General features: G+C 38.1%; 1 non-coding gene across 1 annotated transcript; it reads left to right on the forward strand.

Moving 5' to 3' along the window:
- Window positions 1–14,225: 14,225 nt before the first annotated feature.
- On the forward strand, window positions 14,226–14,327 carry LOC128567056 (U6 spliceosomal RNA). Its single transcript, XR_008374730.1, has one exon. It is a non-coding gene; the product is annotated as a U6 spliceosomal RNA (small nuclear RNA).
- The last annotated feature ends 9,314 nt before the right edge of the window (window positions 14,328–23,641 follow it).

A 23,641-nucleotide genomic window follows, 5' to 3' on the forward strand; every position in this document is an offset into this window, starting at 1 on the left:
ATGTGGAAACAGCCTAAATGCCCCTCAACCCAGGAATGGATTGGCAAGCTGTGATATATGCATACCATGGAATATTATTCAGCCATTTTAAAAATGGAGATTTTGCAGCATTTGTACTAACCTGGATGGAGGTGGAACACATTATCTTTAGTGAAGCATCACAGGAATGGAGAAGTATGAATCCTGTGTCTTCTACTTTGAAATAAGGACAATTAATGACAATTAATGACATGGTGGAGCATGGGGGAAGGGGAGAGCAGACCGAGAAGGAGGGAGGGGGTGAGGGTAAGGAAAAGAAAAAAAAAAAGAAAATAGTGACTAATTCTCACATAAATTGGGTTCGATTTTGACTAAAGTACATTACTTAAATATTAATTTTTACTTCAACTTGTTAATATGTTGTTTAGGATACAGGATACTATATCCTAAATACTTCCATAGCCTTCATTTATAAGTGAAATATGTTTGTAATTTACCCTTTATAATAATATATTTTCTCTAATGTTAATATCAGGTGTATCTAGATTAAGTAGAATGATTTTGAAGTATTTCTTCTTTTTCTATTGTCTATAAGATTTGGCATGATCTGTCTTTTGAAATTATCTTTTATTTTTATTGATAAATATCAGTTGTCTATTTTTTGAGAGTTTGGAAAAAAAATAAGTTAATTGATGACTCCACACTGAACCTCAGAGTCAAAGCATTCGATAATAGACATACTCTTATTTGACAACGTGAATGTTACTTTCTTTCCATTACTATTATTATTATTGCTTAATACTTTGTTGCAGCAATCATCTGACTTCTTTTCTGAATGTATTTATCTTCATTCGTCCTTTACAAGGTTTTTGTTTCTAGGGGAGGAGACAAGATGGTTTAATGAAGCCAGCTTTCCACAGAGGCTCCCGTCCAGTAGGAGAGCTAAGGGACAAAAATTCAGCAAAAACCTGGTAGATTTGAGCTGCACTAAGAGAGAAGGTTGAAGAATGCACGTCAACCCTGCTGAGGCGAGTTGCGACCACAAAGTTACAAAGAAAAAGTACAAAATCCATCACCAAGTGGACAGGAGTCCCTTCCCCCATGAGAATGGTTCAGAGTGCCCCACAAACAACCGGGCAGAGTTCAAAGGTCCTCCCACTACACTGCAAGGGAGAGACCCTCTAAAAACTGGACCTACCTCCCCTACTAGGGTGCCACAGTGTCCTCCTGCCAGGCATAAAACTGTATGAACTGTATATAGTCTCTACCTGGAATTCTGAGCTCCCAGCACTCCCCTTCACTCACACTGAGGTCTGGAGGCCAGTCCCAGTTGGCGGAGAGGGGACCGCACCGGAGTGGCAGTTCCCTGAGGCACAGTGCAACAGCCATCTTTTGGTGACAATACGGCCAGGCATAAAACTGTGTAAAGCTGTGTGTGTTCTCTGCCCACAACCCCAGGCTTCCAGCACTCCTTGTGCTCCCCTCTGCTCTCGCTCCAAGGTCTGGAGGCCTGTCCCCCAGGGGTACAGACTCTTGGGCAATTGCTCAAGGGGTGTAGACAGTGCTGGACTGCAGCTGGTGCAGACTCTGGGGTACAGGAGCTGAGAGAGGATGGTTGGCCGGAGGGGAGCTACACTGGAGCATCAGTTGCCTGAGCCATAAAACAGCAGCCCTCTTTTGCTAGCAATACGGCTCAGTACAGAATATTCTGAAGCCACACCCCCTGTCTCCCTCGGCAACCAGAGACTCTGAGTATAGGATTTACCTGAGGCTACTCCAACTTGCAAACCGGGGAAACTCCCAGGGCGGGGCTGACCCAGAGGTCCGCTTTACTAAACCTAAGACGCACCTGGCCCTCAGGGGATCGTCAGCCTATAGACAATACAAGAGCAAAGACATGCTGATTTGGAACTCAATTCAGCTTCTCTTCTGCAGGGGAACCGCAGAGTTGTTCTGTTCTGTTCTGTCAGTAACATTAATCAGGGGCGAGACTGGACCTGAGTGAAAATCCCCCAACCTTCATCAAGCAGCCGAGGTTGTCAGGCCTCACCTCCTCCTGCTAGAGAGAGGCAGAGCTCAGCGGCCTGGCAGACTTCCTTGTGATTCAGGCAGGTACAAACTCCTGGAGTACCGATTCACTACAGGCAACTGGGTCAGCCAACTGCAGGGCTATCAGTGACTGGGTGTGATAGTGATGCAAAGTGGGGAAGGAGGCAGCAACCTTCCCAGACTGATCTATTGGCTGGGTGGCTCCTCCTGACTCCACGCAGCACTGGAGCAAGCCACACCAGAGTAGTCACCAGACCCCTGTGATCCAGTTCCCAGAGACCTCTTAAACTCTCTCGCCTGAGACAGGTGCAGACTGAGACAATTGATTTGGACTTTTTGAACTGAACTGATCACCTGAGGACAAATCAGGTGGTGCCCTGGGTGCACGGTAGTAGGAAGGTTTGATTTTTCTTTTCTAATTGTTTCCCAGTGCAGGGTAGGATGACTTAATTGCTGATATTTCTCCACAGCTGAGACTTCAATCCAGAGTATCTGTTTCACTAGGGTGGAACAGAAACCAGCTGAAAACAAGACAGAACCACTTAGCCCCACCACACCAACCAGGGCACCTGTTTCTCAGGCCACAACACTGTACAGGCCCTTGACAAAGCCCCAGGGGAAAAAAATCAAAGGGAGTAAAACAACCATGGGGCGGAATCAGCGGAAAAACTCTGGTAATATGAATAACCAGAATAGATCAAACCCCCCAAGGAAAGATACGGTAGATGTAATTGAAGATCCTATTCATAAACAACTGGCTGAGATGTCAGAAATCGAATTCACAATTTGGATTGCAGACAAGATTAACAATGTGGAATTAGGAATTCGAGGAGAAATTCAAAGGTTATCTCAAAAATTTAATGAATTTAAAGACAAAACCACCAAAGACTTAGACACACTGAAGCAAGAATTTGCAGCCTCAAAGATATGAAAAATACAGTAGAATCCCTCAGCAACAGAATGGAGAAAGCAGAAGAAAGGATTTCTGACATTGAAGATAAAGCCTTTGAACGCTCCCAAACTCTCAAAGAGGAAGAGAAATGGAGAGCAAAAACAGTCTCTCAGAGACCAATGAGAAGCCTCCATTCATGTCTCTTACAGTATCACACAAATGCCGCTCATGCTAGGTCACTTCTTCTTCTTTCCTTTCCCTTTTTTAATTCCCTCTCCTTGCTGAAGACTTTGGTCACCACCTCCTGTTTTTTGTGTCCTTGTTTTTACTTTAGGTATCATTCTCTCCGAGAGCTCTGGGATAATTCATAGAAGGCAAATATCCAAATCATTGGAGTTCCATAAACAGATGAAGTGGCCTCGCTGGGCACAGAGGCCCTTCTGCATGAAATTATGAAAGAGAATTTTCCAGACATGCCTAGAGATTCTGCAATTCGGATAGCAGACAGCTTCAGAACCCCAGCACGATTCAACCCCAATAAGACATCCCCCAGGCATATCATAATTAACTTCACTAAAGTTAATATGAAGGAGAAAATCCTCAAAGCTGCCAGGAGAAAGAAAACCATTACCTTCGAAGGGAAGAATATTAGAATGACTGCAGATCTCTCTGCTGAAACTTTTCAAGCCAGAAGAGGGTGGTCAACGACTTTTAATCTCCTAAAACAAAATAACTTTCAGCCCTGGATCTTGTATCCAGCTAAACTGAGTTTCATTTATGATGGAGAAATTAAATACTTTAGTGACATTCATATGTTGAAAAAATTTGCCATAACCAATAACCAAACCAGCTCTTCAGGATATTCTCAGACCTATCCTCCATAACGACCAACCCAATCCTATACCACAAAAGTAAACTCACTCAGAAACTTCAGATCAAACTCCAATCCTCCACTGGCGAAAGGATTAAAAATGGCCACTAGACTTTTGAAAAACTCAATACCCAAAACTTCACCAGACTTATCAATATTCTCCATTAATGTGAACGACTTAAACTGTCCTCTAAAGAGGCATAGGTTAGCTGACTGGATACAAAAACTCAGGCCAGATATTTGTTGCATACAAGAGTCACATCTTAACTTAAAAGACAAATACAGACTCAGGGTGAAAGGATGGTCATCCATATTTCAGGCAAATGGTAATCAGATAAAAGCAGGTGTTGCAATTTTATTTGCAGATACAATAGGCTTTAAACCAACAAAAGTAAGGAAGGATAAGAGTGGTCACTTCATATTTGTTAAGGGTAATACTCAATATGATGAGATCTGTTATTAATATCTCTGCACCCAACCAGAATGCACCTCAATTTATAAGAGAAACTCTAACAGACATGAGCAACTTGATTTCCTCCAGCTCCATAATCATCAGAGATTTCAACACTCCTTTGGCAGTGTTGGATCGATTCTCCAACAAGAAGCTGAGCAAAGAAATCTTAGATTTAAACCTAACCATCCAACATTTGGATTTAGCAGACATCTACAGAACATTTCATCCCAACAAGACTGAATACACATACTTCTCATCAGCCCATGGAACTTACTCCAAAATCGATCACATCTTAGGTCACAAGTCTAACCTCAGTAAATTTAAAGGAATAGAAATTATTCCATGCATCTTCTCAGACCACCGTGGAACAAAACTTGAGCTGAGTAACAACAGGAATCTGCATACTCATACAAAAACCTGGAAGTTAAATAACCTTATGCTGAATGATAGCTGGGTCAGAGAAAATTGGGAAAAAATAATAAAATCTCTAATCTCATCAAGCAGAAACAACAAAGATGAAATAACAACAGACTCCTCAGAAATCAAAAAAATCCTTAATGAATATTACAAGAAACTGTATTCTCAGAAATATGAAAATCTGAAGGAAATTGACCGATACTTGGAAGCACGTCACCTTCCAAGACTTAGCCAGAATCAAGTGGACATGTTGAACATGCCCATATCAAGTTTGGAAATAGCATCAACCATACAAAACCTCCCTAAAAAGAAAAGCCCGGGACCAGATGGTTTCACGTCAGAATTCTACCAAACTTTTAAAGAGGAATTAGTACCTATATTACTCAACCTATTCCAAAAGGTAGAAAAAGAAGGAAGACTACCTAACATGTTCTATGAAGCAAACATCACCCTGATCCCCAAACCAGGAAAAGACCCAACAGGAAAAGAAAATTATAGACCAATATCACTAATGACTATAGATGCAAAAATATTCAACAAGATCCTAACAAAGAGAATCCAGCAACACATCAAACAAATTATACATCATGACCAAGTCGGTTTTATCCCAGGGTCTCAACACTGATTTATTTTTTCAATTTAGTTTTGTCTTTCTTGTTTTTGTTTCTAGTCCTTATCTTAAACATTATTACTGGTATTAAATTGTAAGCCTTTTTAATTTTGTGAAGGCAACGAGTGGAAACCTAATAAACACATGTATATGTAAAAATAAAAAAATTATTTCTTTTTTTCTTTTTTTTTTTTTTTAAATCATAGCTGTGTACATTGATAGGATCATGGGGCATCATTCACTAGCTTCACAGACCGTTTACCAAGTTTCACATATACCCTTGTAAGATGCACCACTGGTGTAATCCCACCAATCCCCTTCCCTCTACCCACCTCCCCTCTCCCCTCCCTTTCCCCCTTCCCCCTATTCGTAGGTTATAACTGGGTTATAGCTTTCTTGTGAAAACCCTAAATTAGTTTCATAGTAGGGCTGAATACATTGGGTACTTTTTCTTCCATTCTTGAGATACTTTACTAAGAAGAATATGTTCCAGCTCCATCCATGTAAACATGAAAGAGGTAAAGTCTTCATCTTTCTTTAAGGCTGCATAGTATTCCATGGTGTACATATACCACAATTTATTAATCCACTCGTGGATTGATGGGCACTTGGGCTTTTTCCATGACTTAGCAGTTATGAATTGGGCTGCAATAAACATTCTGGTACAAATATCTTTGTTATGATGTGATTTTTGGTCTTCTGGGTATATGCCCAGTAGAGGGATTACAGGATTGAATGGCAAATCTATTTTTAGATCTCTAAGTGTTCTCCATATCTCTTTCCAAAAGGAATGTATTAATTTGCATTCCCACCAGCAGTGCAAAAGTGTTCCCTTTTCTCCACATCTGCGCCAACATGTCTTGGGATTTTGTGATATAGGCTAGTCTCACTGGATTTAGATGGTACCTCAAAGTACTTTTGATTTGCATTTCTCTGATGATTAAAGATGATGAGCATTTTTTCATATGTCTGAAGGCCGCGCACCTGTCTTCTTCAGAGAAGTTTCTCTTCAAATCCCTTGCCCAGCCTGCGATGGGATCCCTTGTTCTATTCTTGTTAATGCATTTGAGTTCTCTGTGGATTCTGGTTATTAAACCTTTGTCAGAGACATAACCTGCAAATATCTTCTCCCATTCTGAGGGCTGTTTGCTTGCTTTACTTACTGTGTTCTTGGCTGTGCAGAAGCTTTTTAGTTTGATCAAGTCCCAGTAGTGTATTTTTGAAGCTGCTTCAATTGCCCGGGGGGGTCCTCCTCATAATATACTCGCCCAGACCGATTTCTTCAAGGGTTTTCCCTGCACTCTCCTCTAGTATTTTTATGGTTTCATGTCTTAAGTTTAAATCTTTGATCCAGTGAGAGTCTATCTTAGTTAATGGTGAAAGGTGTGGGTCCAGTTTCAGTCTTCTACAGGTTGCCAGCCAGTTCACCCAGCACCATTTGTTAAATAGGGAATCTTTTCCCCACTGAATGTTTTTAATTGGCTTGTCAAAGATTAAATAATGGTAAGTAGCTGGATTCATCTCTTGGTTCTCTATTCTGTTCCAGACATCTACTTCTCTATTTTTGTGCTAATACCATGCTGTTTTGATCACTATCGATTTGTAGTATAGTCTGAGGTCTGGTAGTGTAATTCCTCCTGCTTTGTTTTTATTTCTGAGCAATGTCTTGGATATTCAAGGTTTTTTCTGATTCCATATAAAACAAAGTATTGTTTTTTCAAGATCTTTCAAGTATGACAGTGGAGCTTTAATAGGGATTGCATTGAAATTATATATTGCTTTGGGTAGTATGGACATTTTAACAATGTTGATTCTTCCCAGCCATGAGCATGGTATGTTTTTCCATTTGTTAATATTTTCAGCTATTTCTTTTCTTAAAGAGTTTCATAGTTCTCTTTATAGAGATCTTTCACGTCCTTTGTTAGATAAATTCCCAAATATTTCATCTTCTTTGGCACTACTGTGAATGGGATGGAGTCCTTAACTGTTTTTTCAACTTGACTATTGTTGGTATATATAAAGGCTACCAATTTATGAATGTTGATTTTGTAACCTGAGACGCTGCTGTATTCCTTGATCACTTCTAAGAGTTTTGTAGTAGAGTCCCTAGTATTTTCAAAATATACTATCACATCATCTGCAAAGAGCAAAAGTTTGATCTCTTCTGACCCTATATGGATACCCTTGATCGCCTTTTCTTCCCTAATTGCAGTGACTAAAACTTCCATTACAATATTAAAAAGCAATGGAGACAATCTACAGAACATTTCATCCCAACAAAACTGAATACACATACTTCTCATCAGCCCATGGAACTTACTCCAAAATCGATCACATCTTAGGTTACAAGTCTAACTCAGTAAATTTAAAGGAATAGAAATTATTCCATGCATCTTCTCGGACCACCATGGAATAAAACTTGAGCTGAGGAACAACAGGAATCTGCACACTCATATAAAAACATGGAAGTTAAATAACCTTATGCTGAATGATAGCTGGGTCAGAGATGAGATTAAGAAAGAAATCGCCAATTTTTTGGAACAAAACAACAATGAAGACACGAACTATCAGAACCTCTGGGATACCGCAAAGGCAGTTCAAAGAGGGAAATTTATAGCACTGCAAGCCTTCCTCAAGAGAACAGAAAGAAAGGAAGTTAATAACTTAAAGGGACATCTCAAGTAACTGGAAAAAGAAGAGCATTCCAAACCCAAACCCAGTAGAAGAAAAGAAATAACCAAAATTAGAGCAGAATTAAATGAAAGTGAAAACAAAAGAATAATACAACAGATCAATAAATCAAAAAGCTGGCTTTTTGAAAAGGTCAATAAAATAGATAAACCTCTGGCCAACCTAATCAGGAAAAAAAGAGTAAAATCTCCAATCTCATCAATCAGAAACAACAAAGACGAAATAACAGACTCCTTAGAAATCCAAAAAATCCTTAATGAATATTATAAGAAACTTTATTCTCAGAAATATGAAAATCTGAAGGAAATTGACTGATACTTGGAAGCATGTCACCTTCCAAGACTTAGCCAGAATCAAGTGAAAATGTTGAACATGCCCATATCAAGTTTGGAAATAGCATCAACCATACAAAACCTCCCTAAAAAGAAAAGCCCGGGACCAGATGGTTTCATGTCAGAATTCTACCAAACCTTTAAAGAGGAATTAGTACCTATATTACTCAACCTATTCCAAAAGGTAGAAAAAGAAGGAAGACTACCCAACACATTCTATGAAGCAAACATCACCCTGATCCCCAAACCAGGAAAAGACCCAACAAGAAAAGAAAATTATAGACCAATATCACTAATGAATATAGATGCAAAAATATTCAACAAGATCCTAACAAACAGAATCCAGCAACACATCAAACAAATTATACATCATGACCAAGTCGGTTTTATCCCAGGGTCTCAAGGCTGGTTCAATATACGTAAATCTATAAATGTAATCCAGCACATAAACAAATTAAAAAACAAGGACCATATGATTCTCTCGATGCAGAAAAAGCTTTTGATAATATCCAGCATCCCTTCATGATCAGAACACTTAAGAAAATTGGTATAGAAGGGACATTTCTTAAACTGATAGAGACCATCTACAGCAAACCCACAGCCAATATCGTATTGAATGGAGTTAAATTGAGATCATTTCCACTCAGATCAGGAACCAAAAATAAAAAATTTAAAACCCCCAAAGTTGTTTTCCATATCTAATAAAACCTAAGAAACATCATACATTTATCCTCAGTAAGATTTCACAGAATAACTGAAATATCATTTTCTTTTGATTTTATTAGAATTAGAGTAATCAAACATGATCATTTTCTTTTATAGGTTAAGAGCAAATGTTACATCAAATTAATAAAAATAGAGGTCTAGTTTTTATTTTATGAAGTCAAGCTTGCTAGATAGTATCTTTCCAACACATAAGAACTTATGAGAAAATATTATAAAAGGGATCTTGGATGGGAAAGCATTTAGGAACCTCTGTAATTACCATTTGTAAGGAGAGGGATGTTTTCTTGCTAGAGAGCAGCATACATTAGGAAATAAATAATGAAAATCAGCAGTTACAGTTGGCCTATTAAAAAGCCTTAATTAGTAATGCTTCCTGGGAAGGTCCTAAGGGTATGACATATGTTCTGCAAAAATATAACTTAAGAACTTCCAGGCAATCCAGGAAACTAATTATTTTTCCCAATTTCTAGCTAATGGCATTGCTTCCTACTTTACAGACAAATTAGGTCTCATCAAATAAGAATTTCCCTAGCTGCCCTAAACCATGTCTGCAAACTGGCTTACATCTCCCTGGAGGGAGGGTAGCACCTCTCCTTTGTCTAAGACTGATCCCTCCATCTGTGTCTGAAGCCCATTCCCCAAACCATCTAAGTCCCTGTCACTGAGGAACTACCCTCCTCATTGTGGGATCGTCAGTCTTCACTCTCTCGCTCTCTAGCATTCCGGTCCTATCCCATCAGCACTTATTTATACAGAGAAACCTTAGTCTTAAAAAAACAAACAAACAAAGTCTTTCACCACTCACTATCTCCCAGGCATTCCTATTTCTGTTTCTTTCCACCAAAGAATTGTATACACTTTTCACCTCCACTTTGGCCCTAGTCATGATCTCTCAACACACCTGCAGGCTGGATTCAAAACCCACCATTCCACCATTCCAAGAAACAATTCTTGCCAAAACCACCAGCAATATTCTTGTTAGAAAATTTAATGGAAATTTTCCCATCTTTATCTTCCTTTCCCTGGGTCTGGGCAGCCTCTGAAAAGATTTCTTGATCACGTACTAAGTGACAAACAGTGTTTCGTGGCCTGGGAATATAGTATAGAAGAACTTGAGGTCTTGATGCATTTCCTTCTATTGACTTCAGTTATATGAACTTTCTTGATTTGCTCATATCTTTCTGATGTCCTATTTTTTATATGGTTTGCCAATGACTGTGTCTCTGGTTGACTATTTTCTGGTCCCCCTAGGCTTCTTTACCAGAGTGAGCTCATCCACTTCCATCACTTCAGTTACCATCTGGATACAATTATTCCCTGTGAAAACCCACATATCTCTTCTGAGCTTTTGGTCCATATATGAGCTTCTCTTTATCCCCTTTGCAGTCCTCCCGGATGCTCCATTTCAGTGTGTACCAAACTGGATTCTGATCCTTCTCTGGAAGTGACACCACCATCCCCTCAATTGCCTAAACCAGAGTCCTGGTCAATATTTGTGATCCTTCTCTTACTTCAGTCTCAATCATTTCTTCCTGCCCATATATGTGGCCTGCCCACTATCCATGTTAAGGCCGCCATCATTTCTCACCTGGCTTCTCTTAACCCTCTCTATCTTCAGTCTTGACTGCTCTAATCCTGTATCTCTCAGCCTAATGTATCCTTCTAAAATGATATATCTATTCAACCATAAAGAAGATGAAGATGTTGTATCTTTTGTAGCAACCTGGATGGGTTTGGAGAACACTCTTCTAAGTAAAGTGTTGTGGGAAAAACAAGTTATCACACATGCTCAATACTAACTTGAAACTAGTAAGCTAATAACTACATGCTCACTCCACTTCAGGGAAAAACTCAACTAAATTCAAGAATATGGGGAGGGGAGAAGTGGATTTGGTGTGTTCCCATCCCAAAGGAACAATGTGCAGGTGTGTGGCACACTTCTTGGGTGAAGGAAACAATTACAACTTGGACTTTACCTTACAAAAGCAGAAAATGTAATCTAATCATGTGTATAACTTTTTCTTCTCTTAGTGATCCTTTCTTTCTTTTTCTTTTCTTTTCTTTTTTTTTTTTTTTTTGGAGACAAAATCTCAGTTTGTGACCCTTGGTAGAATACTGTGCTGTCACAGCTCACAGCATCCTTAAACTCTGGAGCTCAAGCAAGTCAGCCTTCCAAGTAGCTGGGACTACAGGTGCCTGCCACACACTCGGCTATTTTTAGAGAAGGGGCCTTGCTTTTTCTCAGGCCGGTCTTAGACTCATGAGCTCAGGCAATCCACCCTCTCCAGCATCCCAGAGTGCTGGGATTACAGGTGTGAGCCCCAGCGCCTGGCCTTAGTGATCCTTATCTTTCATAAAGGTCCACTTAATTTTTTTCAAAAACATCATATACTTTTTGACCCGGCCCGCGGATCAGTCGACAGGGATACCTGGAGGCGGGGGTGAGAATGAAAAAGGGGCAAGGGGCACGAAGAATGGAGACAAGACAGGAGTCTGATCAAGTCTCGTTTATTGCAAAGTTCTTCCAGGGTATATAAGGGTAGGTGAAGGAGGAGGTTTACGTCACCAGGTATCCAAGCAACCTGGCCTTGGTATAGATAAGTTCCTGGCCTTGGTGGAGATAAGTTCCAACGGCAAGCTTCAAAGTTTCACTCACGTGATTTATGAGAAGAGGCCTGGCGTTGGCAGGGAAATAGAAACTTAAGTCTGTTAGTACTGGAAATAGCACTTGGCCTACAAAATAGATGCTGTGGTGTCAGCCTTCCACAATTTTTAAGGATTTGGTTTGTCAAATAAATTTCATTATTAAAAATATAAAATGATGTATCTCAGCATTTTTTCTTCTTTCCTAAGGTCTTTCAATGGATCCTGGTTGTTTTCAATACAACATTTACGCTCCTTGGCATGACTTAACACAGCTCTTTAATAATCTGGCACCTATCGTGCTCTCCAACCTCATCAAGCAACATCTCCTCTCTCAGTCCACTTCATGCAATGTAGCCACAATGATCATCGTTTTCTTTGCCAAAGAAGTTTATTAAAGCCAATGTATGTAAATAGTGTCAATTTTACAATCTCCTCTCTGACATCTTTAATAAACAGTCTTAAACATTATAGCTTTGCTGTAGATTCAATTGATATTCTATTGGGCAGTTGTACCATTCATAGTTTTTCTTACTTTCCAATCGTTCTGCTTGTTATTTCCTAAGATTACCTGTACAGAATAACATTTCAACTTATACAAATTTTCTCATCAGTAACAACAGAGGTCCAAAAAGTTAAGTGTTGAAGAAAAACAAAGTTCAACCTAGAATTATATGACTAATATTACTATCATCCAAGAGTAAGAGTAAAATAGAATCATATTTATGTAAACAAAATATCCAGAAATTACAAAATTTATGTAAACAAAATATCCAGAAAAATTACTATTCGTAGATGTTCACCAAATAAGTACTAAATGATGTGGTTCAAGAAAAAAGCAATTAAACCTAGAAAGCAATAAAGTAATAGACTTCAGTCAGCAATCATAAGCTCAGAACATTTTTCATGCATTGGTAAATATAAATCATGTTGGCCATAAGCATCTAACAATAAAAAATGAGAAACTGTAATGGATTTTTTAAAATCAAAATTGAAACAATAAACAAAAATTATATGGAAGATGAAAATGGGAGATTAGAATTAAAATTTTAAGCTCCTTTTACTGCTAGTAGGATTGATGTAAATATGGAGGAACTTTGAACAAATTGTGCATGTGTTATTAACGTTAACTACAAATCAGGACAGAAAAAAAGAGACAAAGAATAACTGATGAGTCTAATAGATACCAGGAAGGAAAGAGAACCAAGAAAAATATGGCCAACAGAAAACAATGAAAAAAAGTGACAGAAATAAGTCAAATACATAATTAATCATGAAAATTTAAATACAAGTCATTGGTTTTTTAAAAAATTATTATAGTTAATACATAATATTCATGATGTCATGATTATACTCTACAAAAGAAAACTCACTAATCTCCAGTGGAGGAATGCTACAAAGCAAAACCATTACTCTGAAAATTGTTAAGTGAAGAAAAAGCATGCAGCCTTTATTCTACCTTTCTAGAACAAACTGAATTTCTGAGTAACCAAATCATTGATAGATAAAGCTCAGCTTTGGTAAAAATTCTACCTAAGAAATACAAAAGAAATGATAGAGTTAGCAAACCATCAATTCACAGCCTATAATAAAATAGCAGGTCTAGGACAAAAGTACCAAGAGATGCTGAAATCATTAGATGAAATGGTGATGGGGACTTTCATAGGAAAAGACAGCTGGGCATCATGGGAAGTGAGATCACCAGACATTAAGTGCCTGATAACACGGTGCAGCTGGAGATGTGGTGCTGCACAGGAGTGATTCTTGCAAAACAAGCAAACAGACAACATAACAAAACAACAAAAATCGAACCAAGTCTCTACATACAATTATCAGTTGCTAGGAATTATAGGAGATAGAAAAACACAGCAATAAGATTCAGAGGTGGGTTATTCTATAGCAAAAAATACTCGGTTTCCCCCAAAACATCAGTTACACAAAATAAAAAGAGAAGAATGGGGGAAACTGCTCAATAATAAAAGAGACTTAAAAGGCCAACACAAAACTCAATCAGTAAGGCAGTGTTTTTCAACCTTTGTTATCGCATGGCACACTTGAACCTATAGTTAAACTTCACTGAAATTAAATTAAATTATGTTGACCAAACCAAAAAAAAAAGAGTAAAAAAGAGAATATACTTACCGTGCATTGAACTTCTTTCAAAAATAATTTAATTAATAATCTTTAAAAATTTTCACAGCACACCTAAGATCCTCTCATGGCATGCCGGTTGAAAATCATTACAATAAGCCTTTGGTTTCTGATTTGAAGACATCAACTGCAAAAGAACATTTCAAAGCAATGTGAGAAATTTGAATATAGACAGATGAATAAATTGTTAAGAAATTTTTTTTCAGATTTGATGATGGTGATTATGTATGAAGAAAAAAATCCTCATACTTTTATTTTTCCTTGCACAATTTTATAATACCAATCCTAAAAAAAGGGGGGGAAATTAATATTGGATGATTTTTAAAATACTGCTCTACGCTATTTTTTAAGACTCAAACTTAAGGAAAAATAAGAAAAAATAGATAATAAAGCTATGTTAAAAAACATATCAGGGTTGCGCTTGCTTCGGCACCATTGGAACGATACAGAGAAGATTAGCATGGCCCCTGTGCAAGGATGACATGCAAATTCATGAAGCGTTCCATTTTTTTGTTATTGTTATTAAATTTTAAGCCTTTTTAAAGGCTTAAATCTAGTCAGATGATCAGGCTTGATGTCAAAGGAGTGAGGAAATGTAATATTGCTGAAAGCCCCTGAGGTAAAGAGAATGAAAATATAGCCAAGCCAGTGTATAATGCCTACTCAGATTATTAATAACTTTGTGATAATAAATATAAACATTTACATGAAATAAAAAGTTTTCAAGAAAGACATAATTTATCAAAACTGACTTAAGAGGAAAGAGAGGACTAGATTTAATCAAAACGATTAGAGAAACTGAATCATATTCCAGAATCTCCTGCCAAAAAATACCGTGTTCAATCTTCAAGAAACTGATAATACCTCTCTTATATAATTAAGATTAAAAGCTATCAACTTCCCTTACAAGACTAGTATAACTTTGATAAGAAACTAAATAAAAATAGTAACAGAAAGGAAAGCTGAATGTTCAATATTAACATTGAACATTAATGTAAAAATACTACTAAAAAATAGAACTAGTATAACCAACTCCCTGAGCAAGCAAGACTTACGTGTAATCATAAAACATTTTTATTTTGTTCCCCACTATTTCCTTAAAATATATTTGGAGAGGTGAATTTCTTCCCTTTCCATGGATAAAAACTCAGGAAATCTGGTGATTTTTCTGATTATTCCCAGGTCATTAAAAATCCTAAATCAAACGCTATCTCAGTTCAGAAATTGGAATGCTTCATTACATTAGAAAGTGTTAAAAAGTGGTATCCTCTTGAGGAGATTATAGAAGACTTAACAATTGTTGAGTGTGTTCATCACCTTGAGACATGACGGGATGGACAAACACTGGATGTGTCCAAAAAACAACAGCTGATGGGCCAAATTGTTCGGAACATGCATTGCATGCAATTGTTGTAGGGAGCTATTGGGGATAAGGTAGAAACCTTAAATACTAGGCCACAGAGGCTGAGCTCAGTTCTGCATTAAAGATTTCTAAGTCAAGAGTAGACTTCAGGAAGATGTCTTTAGTCTGCAAAAAGGTATATTCATATGCGTGTGGGGAAAAGAATATATTCATATGTGTGCGGGGAAAAGAAAAAAGCCATTGGATTTATAAATAGGTAAATGACATGTGCCTTCCAGGGAGAAGCTTCATCTGATTGGGAAGAAGATGAGGATTGCAAGGGATGAAGGACGCGCTGGAAGTGAAGGAAACGAGAGCAGGTTCCTTAGTTCAAAATAGAGTAGTGGAAGGAAGACAAGGAGGTCTGGAGGGCTGAGGCGGTACTGGGCTTGGGAAAGTTATTATTTTCAATGATAGGAGACATATGAGAGAAGGAATGGTAAAAAGGCAGAAAAGAAAAATGCAACAAATTATATCATGAGTAGAGACGTAGAGTGCATGGGGTCAGGAAGCAGCTCCAAGCTCAGGGGTGTAGAGGAGGAGACCATCTTCTCCACCGAAATCAGAAGGAAGCAAGAAAGACAAGTGAATTTCTAGTACCTCTTAGGTTGGAGAGGCAGAAATGCCAAGGTCACGTCGTACGTTCCCAGTTCTTCATGAGGGAACGCCACCGGCGGAGAATGAGGGTGGAAACAGCCTTTCAGAGGGTGGAAACATCCAGACATAGCTGGTGAAGCGAGTCCTAGACAGACCGGAGCTTCCATATGGCTATTGGCATTTCTGCTGGAGTTGAGATCCAAATGTGAAAAAAGAGTGGACAGAAAATGATCTCACCCATTTTAAATACTTAAGGATAAAAGCCATGTGTTTGTTGCTCTGTGAAAGTTTATCTTTCAAGAAAAGTCTGGATTCCAAAAAGGCCTTTCTCTAAGAAAATATTTATTCATCTAAGAAACTAAGATATTAAAAGAATTCTAATAATCTAGGCCAGCATATACCAAATAATGCTGGTTTCTAGCTGCTTGCAAAATAGTTATACATAGTTAGCCCAACAATGTTCCTTTTGGAGGCCACAAGAGAGGCCAAAGAAGGGAAGGACTAAAGGCACTGAGGAAAATGTGTTTTTAGGGCGGTGCCTGTAGCTCAGTGGTTATGGCGCTGGTCACATACACTGAGGCTGGTGGGTTCAAACTCAGCCCGGGCCTGCTAAACAACAATGACAACTGCAACAAAAAAATAGCCAGGTATTGTGGCGGATGTCTGTAGTCCCAGCTACTCGGGAGGCTGAGGCAAGAGAATCACTTAAGCCCAAGAGTTGGAGGTTGCTGTGAGCTGTGACACTACAGCCCTCTACTGAGGGTGACATAATGAGACTCTGTCTCAAAAAAAAAAAAAAAAGAAAGAAAAAGAAAATGTGTTTTCTGTTAAACAAGTTGTGGAAGAAAACCAAAAATATTGAAGTAGTAAACATTTCAAAGATAAACTGGAGGGAGTCCAAATTCTCAGAAATTCTACTGGAAAAAGTTCAGTAAGATACGTGCAAAGTTTAATTCCCTTGTGCTTTAAGATTAGTCACCAGGACACAGTAAAAGGTTGTCATGTTCTACTTAATTTAGAAAAAAAGACTCTTTAAAACTGGATTCAGGCAGTGTTAAATTACTAAAGTTGGATCACATGCAACTAAATTAGGAATCTGTAAGCTGTGGCCACAGGGCCAAAGTCAACCTGTACCTGTTCTTTTTTTTCATTTTTCTTTTTCTTTTTGTTAATGGCCAATGACCTAAGAATGGCTTTTAAATTTTTTAGTGGTTTCATTTTAATGGTTACATAAGTACTTTCATAATATCTTTGATTATGACTTTTGGCCAGCAAAATCTAAAATATTTATGACTTGGCCCTTTATAGGAAAAGTTTGCCAACTCTTGAACAAGATGATCATGAGGTTGGGAAAATAAGAACAGGAGACATGCCTCAAGGGGAGAGGAAATATTTCCAGATGTAACTGGGATATGGTTTTGATGTTTAGTGACTAATGTTAGTCCATTTGCTTTAGTTTTCCCATCACAGTGAGAGGTTTGTCCTGCATTTGAGCACTTATCTCCATAGTGACTTAAAAAATACTCAAGCCTGTGCATTTGCAGAGGGCTGGCTGGGCACACAGATTTACTTTGTGATGTGTCTTGCTTCAGATCATTGGTATTGACTGTGGTGATGGTGATTGCAAAGCAGATCAATCAAACACATGGTGGGAGGCAATGGCCTCAAGGCGCAGGTGTTTGGGAGTGACCGTGAGTTACTGAAGATGGTGGATTCTGGAGCTCAATGAACTAATACTTTAATGGACTGAAGGTGAGCACGATGACAGTACACACAAGATGGTGTGTACTCGCATAGATCACGACATCTTTCCGCATGAGTTGTCTATATCAGGGGTCCTCAAACTACAGCCTGTGGGCCACATGAGGCGGTGTGATTGTATTTGTTCCCATTTTGTTTTTTTACTTCAAAATAAGATATGCGCAGTGTACATAGGAATTTGTTCATAGTTTTTTTTTTAAACTATAGTCCGGCTTTCCAACTGTCTGAGGGACAGTGAACTGGCCCCATGTTAAAAAGTTTGAGGACCTCAATAGACAGAACTTCCACCATACAAAATTCTCCAGAAAATCTTGGAGGCCACAGTTCCTATCTGGTCCTCTGCATGGCATGTGGCCACATGGGTTATTTCTATGCATGATGATTGCCTCTTGGTGAGTGAGTCAGCATCTGAGTGAGGAGGGCAGGCCCCCGAGTGAGTCATGGGGTCTATGGATTCTCCTTGAGGTAACGCACTCTTGTTTAGCAATAGAATTCTGTCAGTGCTAACAGATGCTTTCTCTCTCACTTACTCTCATTTACGGTCTTAATAACCTTATGAGTTCATATACAGATTGGCAGGCCGACGCTTAAAACAGTCATCAGGGTCACACACCAGTGTTAATTACATACTCCATTCCCAGAGAGAGGGGCACTGAATTATGGACTGTGGGATTTTTTTCATTTTGGTTCATTTGGTAATTACTTTTATTAACGTTTTTTTTTGTGTGTGGCATACAAAAATTTAACATAATAACCATAATTATTACTGATAACAATACAATAAAACGTCAATATTCTACAGTACTGGAATATACATTAATAGCGTGTATATACAAACATAATCCAAAGAAAAGTAAACACCATTTCATATTTGACAAAGTTTCTTGTATAGTTTTTTTTTCTTTTTTTTTTTGTTTATTTTTAACAGCTTTATTATGGGATCAGATAAACTGCACATATCTAAGGGATAAAATTTGATGAATTTTTACATATGCATATACCTGTGAAACCACCACCACAGTCAAAAAAATGAACGTTATCTGTCACCCGCAATGTCTTCTTGGGCCTCTTCTTACCACCCCTCCCACCTCCTCACTTTTCCAACTCTTATGTTATCTCCAAATGTGTTTTCTGCTGCTGTAATTTGCATTTACTAGAATTTTATGTAAATGGAATCATACTGCATGTGCTGTTTTGCCCGGCTTCTTCCACTCAGCATGGTTATTTTGTGGTTCAACCTCGTTCTGGCATGTGTGAATGGTTTATTTCATTTCATTACTAAGTAGTAGTATTCCACTGTGTGGAGATATTGCAATTTGTTTATGCTTTATCCTGTTGATCTGTTGATAGACATTTGTTTGAGTTTTTTGCTCATTTTTTGTTTTTGTTGTTAGCTATTACTAACAAAGCTGTTATACCATGACACTTACAGCAGTCGTGTTTGATAAATGTGCTTTCATTTCTCTTGGGTATGTACCAAAACACAGAAAGCCTGGATTGTATGATAAATGTATATTTAACTTTTGCTGAGCACCAAGGCTCACTCCTTGTAATTCACTCACTCAGAGTAATTCCAGCACTCTGGGAGACCAAGGTAGGTGGATCACCTGAGCTCAGGATTTGGAAACCAACCTGCGCAAGAGCAAGACCCTGTCTCTACTAAAACAGAAAAACTAGCTGGGCATTGTGGCAGCACCTGTAGCCCCAGATACTCGGGAAACTGAGGCAAGAGAACCTCTTAATTCCAAGAGTTTGAGGTTGTTGTGAGCTATGACACCAGGGCACTCTACCCAGGGTGGCAGAGTGAGACTCTGTCTCAAAAACAAAAGAAAACACAAAAGAACTGCGGGCTCAGTGACCATAGCACAGTGGTTATGGCACCAGCTGCAAACACCGAAGTTGGCAGGTTTGAACCCAGCCTGGGCCAGCTAAAACAACAATGACAATTGCAACAAAATATAGGTGGGCATTGTGGCAGGTGCCTGTAGTCCAAGCTACTTGGGAGACTGAGGCAGGAGAATCGCTTAAACCCAAGAGTTGGAGTTGGCTGTGAGCTGTGACGCCATGACATTCTACCGAGGGTGACATAGTGGGACTCTTGTCTCAAAAAAAAAAGAAGTGTATTTAACTTTTTATGAAATTGTAAAACACTTTTTCAAAATGGTTGTTATTTTGCCTTCCCATCAACAGTGTGTGAGAGTAATAATTCCTCCATGATCTTGCCAACACTTGGTATGAATCGTCTTTCTAGTTTTAGCCATTCTCATAGGTGTGTATTGAGATCTTTCTGTGTTTCTGATTTGCATTCATTTAACTGTAGATAATGCCAGGTAGTCCTGGAAAGAAGACTGTGTGTCCTGAGATCTTGGTTCTCTCTGCCACAATTCCGTGGACTATTGTTCAATGACTGATTGACTTGATGATATTTAATGACCCTTCCATCTTTACCACTCCACGATGGTAGGAAACTTCTATTACAAAGTGTGCCCTGCCATTGTGGGAACCCTAAAATGTTAGATTTATTTTTCTTTTAGGAGATCAAATTTAGTTTTCTAAAAAATAAGAAAATAGAAACAACATGGGGACAATTTCTGGATTCTCTTCCTTTGAGAAACTTCCTTTGATAACTACCAAAAAGATGGTGAACATCTTTTCATGTGCTTATTTACTATCAATAATTTGGTGAAAAAAAATTTGGTGAAAAATCTGTTCAAATCTTTTGCCCATTTTTTATTGGGTTGCTTGTGTTCTTATCACTGAGTTTTGAGGTTTCTTTTTTTCTTCTTCCAGATTTATTAGGGTATAATTGACAAATAAAAATAGTCCCAACTACTTGGGACTTCTTAATATATTATAGATCAAGTCCTTTATCAGGTGCATGATTTGCAAATACTTTTTCTCAATCTGTGTCTTGTCTTTCCATCCTCCTAACAGAGCCTTAAAAAGCCATCTTTTATTTTGATCATATATAATTCTCTGCTTGTTCTTTACAGATCATGGTCTTTGTTTGGACAGTTTTTTAACGTATGGAGAATAACGGTACAGGTATCATAGAGTTCTCCACTGTGCTGTCCCCTTTACCCCAGCTTGTCATTTTTTACATCTTAAAAATGATTAAAAAAAAAAAAAACAATTCTCTGAAAGTTCTTTCAATTACATATTTCATTTCCAAACAGTGTTTCTTATATTTGGAAATAAATGACTTCCCAGGATTTTATTCATTTTAGATAAGACTTGGGGATCAAATTATGACTATAAGTGAAATGTTTTCATAATTTACTGAATGTTAGTATTGCTAAGAAATAAATCACATTGTCCTGATTTGAATAGGCCCGTTATCCTAAAGAGATGAAATAATTTAGCACTGACAGCCGTCTTGTCCAGTTCCATGTGCAGCACAGAGCTTCCCTTCCCAATATCCTCCCATGTCCTTCAGCTCTTTGCTCAAAAGTATTGATCAGCCATTCCCTGACCCTGTGCGAAACGTCATCATCCTCAACGTCCTTTCTCCACTTTATTTTCCTTTATAATACTTACCAGTACCTAAAATTCTATTGTATACTCCCATTATAGTCACATATTCATTTATATTCTGCCCCTTCAGAAAGAAGGTCCTGTGTGGGGCAGACATCCTTGTTCATCACCGTATCCAGGTACCCAGCATGTGGCCATTCAACAACTGCTTGTTCAATGAAGGCGTGTAGTCTCAGCCTGAGCAAGACTGTTTTATGACAGAAACACCATATACATGCAAGCACCAAACAGCATACACGTGCTGCTGGAAGGAGAACCACATGTCCTGAGCTATTGGTTCATCTCTGCCACCACACATGGACCTCTGTTCAATGAATGGGTTGACTTGGTGCTATTGAAGGACCCATCGTTGTATGATCCTAGGAACCTCACACAATGAAGGAGTCCCTGCCGATGTGGGAACCTTAATGCGAGAACTCTTTTGTCTTTTAAGAAACCAAATGTAGCTTTCTAAAGAAAGAAAAAATGAATCAAAATGGAGGCAATTTCCATTTTTTCCACTGGTTTAGGATTCTCTTCCTTTGATGACGACTAGCGTGTCCCAAGTACTGGAATGCTCACAGCAGCTCAAGCAGGTACACATTGTCATCAGCTTCGTCTTGCAGACAGGGAAACAATGAAGGAAGAGCTCAGAAATTTTTCCAAAACCAGTAGTGAGCTAGTAGGTCTTCTAACTGGATTTAACACGAGTGATTCTATGTTCTTTCTTCTCTATTTTACTGCATTTTTAATTTAGTTTTGCTTCTTAACAGATACTACATTTATGTACTTTAAAAAGTAAAATAATACAAAAGGTTATATATATTTTACTCAATTTTAAAATGTATCTTTTCAAGGTTACATTATGGAAATATGAATATTTTTGTTTCTCTTCATTTTTGCCTCAAAGATAATATCCTACATACTACTGTGTTCTGTTTGTTTATTTTTTTTTTAAATCATGGCTTAACATACACCTTTAAACTATTCAGCCTTTGTTTTGAAGAGTTTTAAATCAATGAAGAAAATTAAAAGGAATATTACCCTAAACAGTACTAATGAGTGTACTTCACCTAGATTTTCCAATCTTTAACATTTTGCTACCTTTACCTTTTTCTCTCTGTTCACCCTTATTTGTTGTTATTGTGCTGAAATTAAGAGGAAGTTTTAAATATCATGACACATCACTCCTATATACATCAATAGGTAACTTCTTTTTTTTTTTTTTTGTAGAGACAGAGTCTCACTTTATGGCCCTCAGTAGAGTGCCGTGGCCTCACACGGCTCACAGCAACCTCCAACTCCTGGGCTTAAGTGATTCTCTTGCCTCAGCCTCCTGAGTAGCTGGGACTACAGGCGCCCGCCACAACGCCTGGCTATTTTTTGGTTGCAGTTTGGCCGGGCATGGGTTTGAACCCGCCACCCTCGGTATATGGGGCCGGCGCCCTACCGACTGAGCCACAGGCACCGCCTGGTAACTTCTAAGTAATCAAAATGTCATTTTTACACCTTGGAAAATTAGTATTAATCCAATAATATCTAATATACAATCCTTACTTAGGTTTCCCCAATTGTGTCAATAATGTCCTCTATAACTGTTTATGCTTTTCTGATTCAGAAAATGAATGACAAATTGCATTTAATTTTATATCTAGTTCATTATTTTTTTATTTAGAAAAGTTTCCCCTAACTTTTCTTGTCTTTTATGATGTTAATGTTTCTGGAGCACCCACGCCAATTGTTTTGTATAGCTCCTCATACTCTGAACTTCTTGGACTGTATTCTCACCGCATTTAGGACATTTAGGACGGACTCTTGGTAAGACTGCTGTGTAGGTGACACCACATCCTTTCCAGTACAACACAGGAGGCACCAAATTTCAGTTTATTCCTTTGATGATGGTGCTATGTTTGATTACTTGGTTGAGGTTTTTACACCAAATTTCTCCATCGTAAAGGTAACTTTTTCCCCTTGAGAGTATGAAGACCTTGTTTCTCATGATCTTTCATCCAATAATTCTTACCATTCCTTGATGATCCTTGTATAAATTACTTATTGCATGGGGTTGCAATTCTATCATTTCTAATTCTGTTGGTCCTTCTACATTTATTAGCCAAAAATTTTTCAGTAAGATCTTCCTCCCCCCCACACAGTTTTTAATTCAGTATCATTTTGTTCTCCTAGATTTTTCTTAACCTCATACATTACGGTCCATTACTGTCATTATTCTTTCTGGTGCTCAAAACTTTAATGTTTTAAATCTGACCCGATCCTATATTCAATTCACCTATTTCCATTAGACTCTGAGTACTGTCTTACTTTCTGGCACAAACAGATGTTCCAGACTCATTTTGTACTTTATCTAAACACTATGCTTTTTTTCTTTTAAAACATGTCCTGGAAATTTCCCACATTCGTGTGTTAAGCATATCTTCATTTCTTTTTTGACAGATGCAGAGTAAATGTTTCATTCTATGGATTATTTATTAAACTTGTTTCTTTTCTGAACTTGAAGTTACTTCCAAATAATGTCGTGACACGAAACCTGTACAT

The sequence above is a fragment of the Nycticebus coucang genome, chromosome 15 (assembly GCF_027406575.1).
Source record: "Nycticebus coucang isolate mNycCou1 chromosome 15, mNycCou1.pri, whole genome shotgun sequence".
In the NCBI taxonomy this organism is placed as follows: domain Eukaryota; kingdom Metazoa; phylum Chordata; class Mammalia; order Primates; family Lorisidae; genus Nycticebus; species Nycticebus coucang.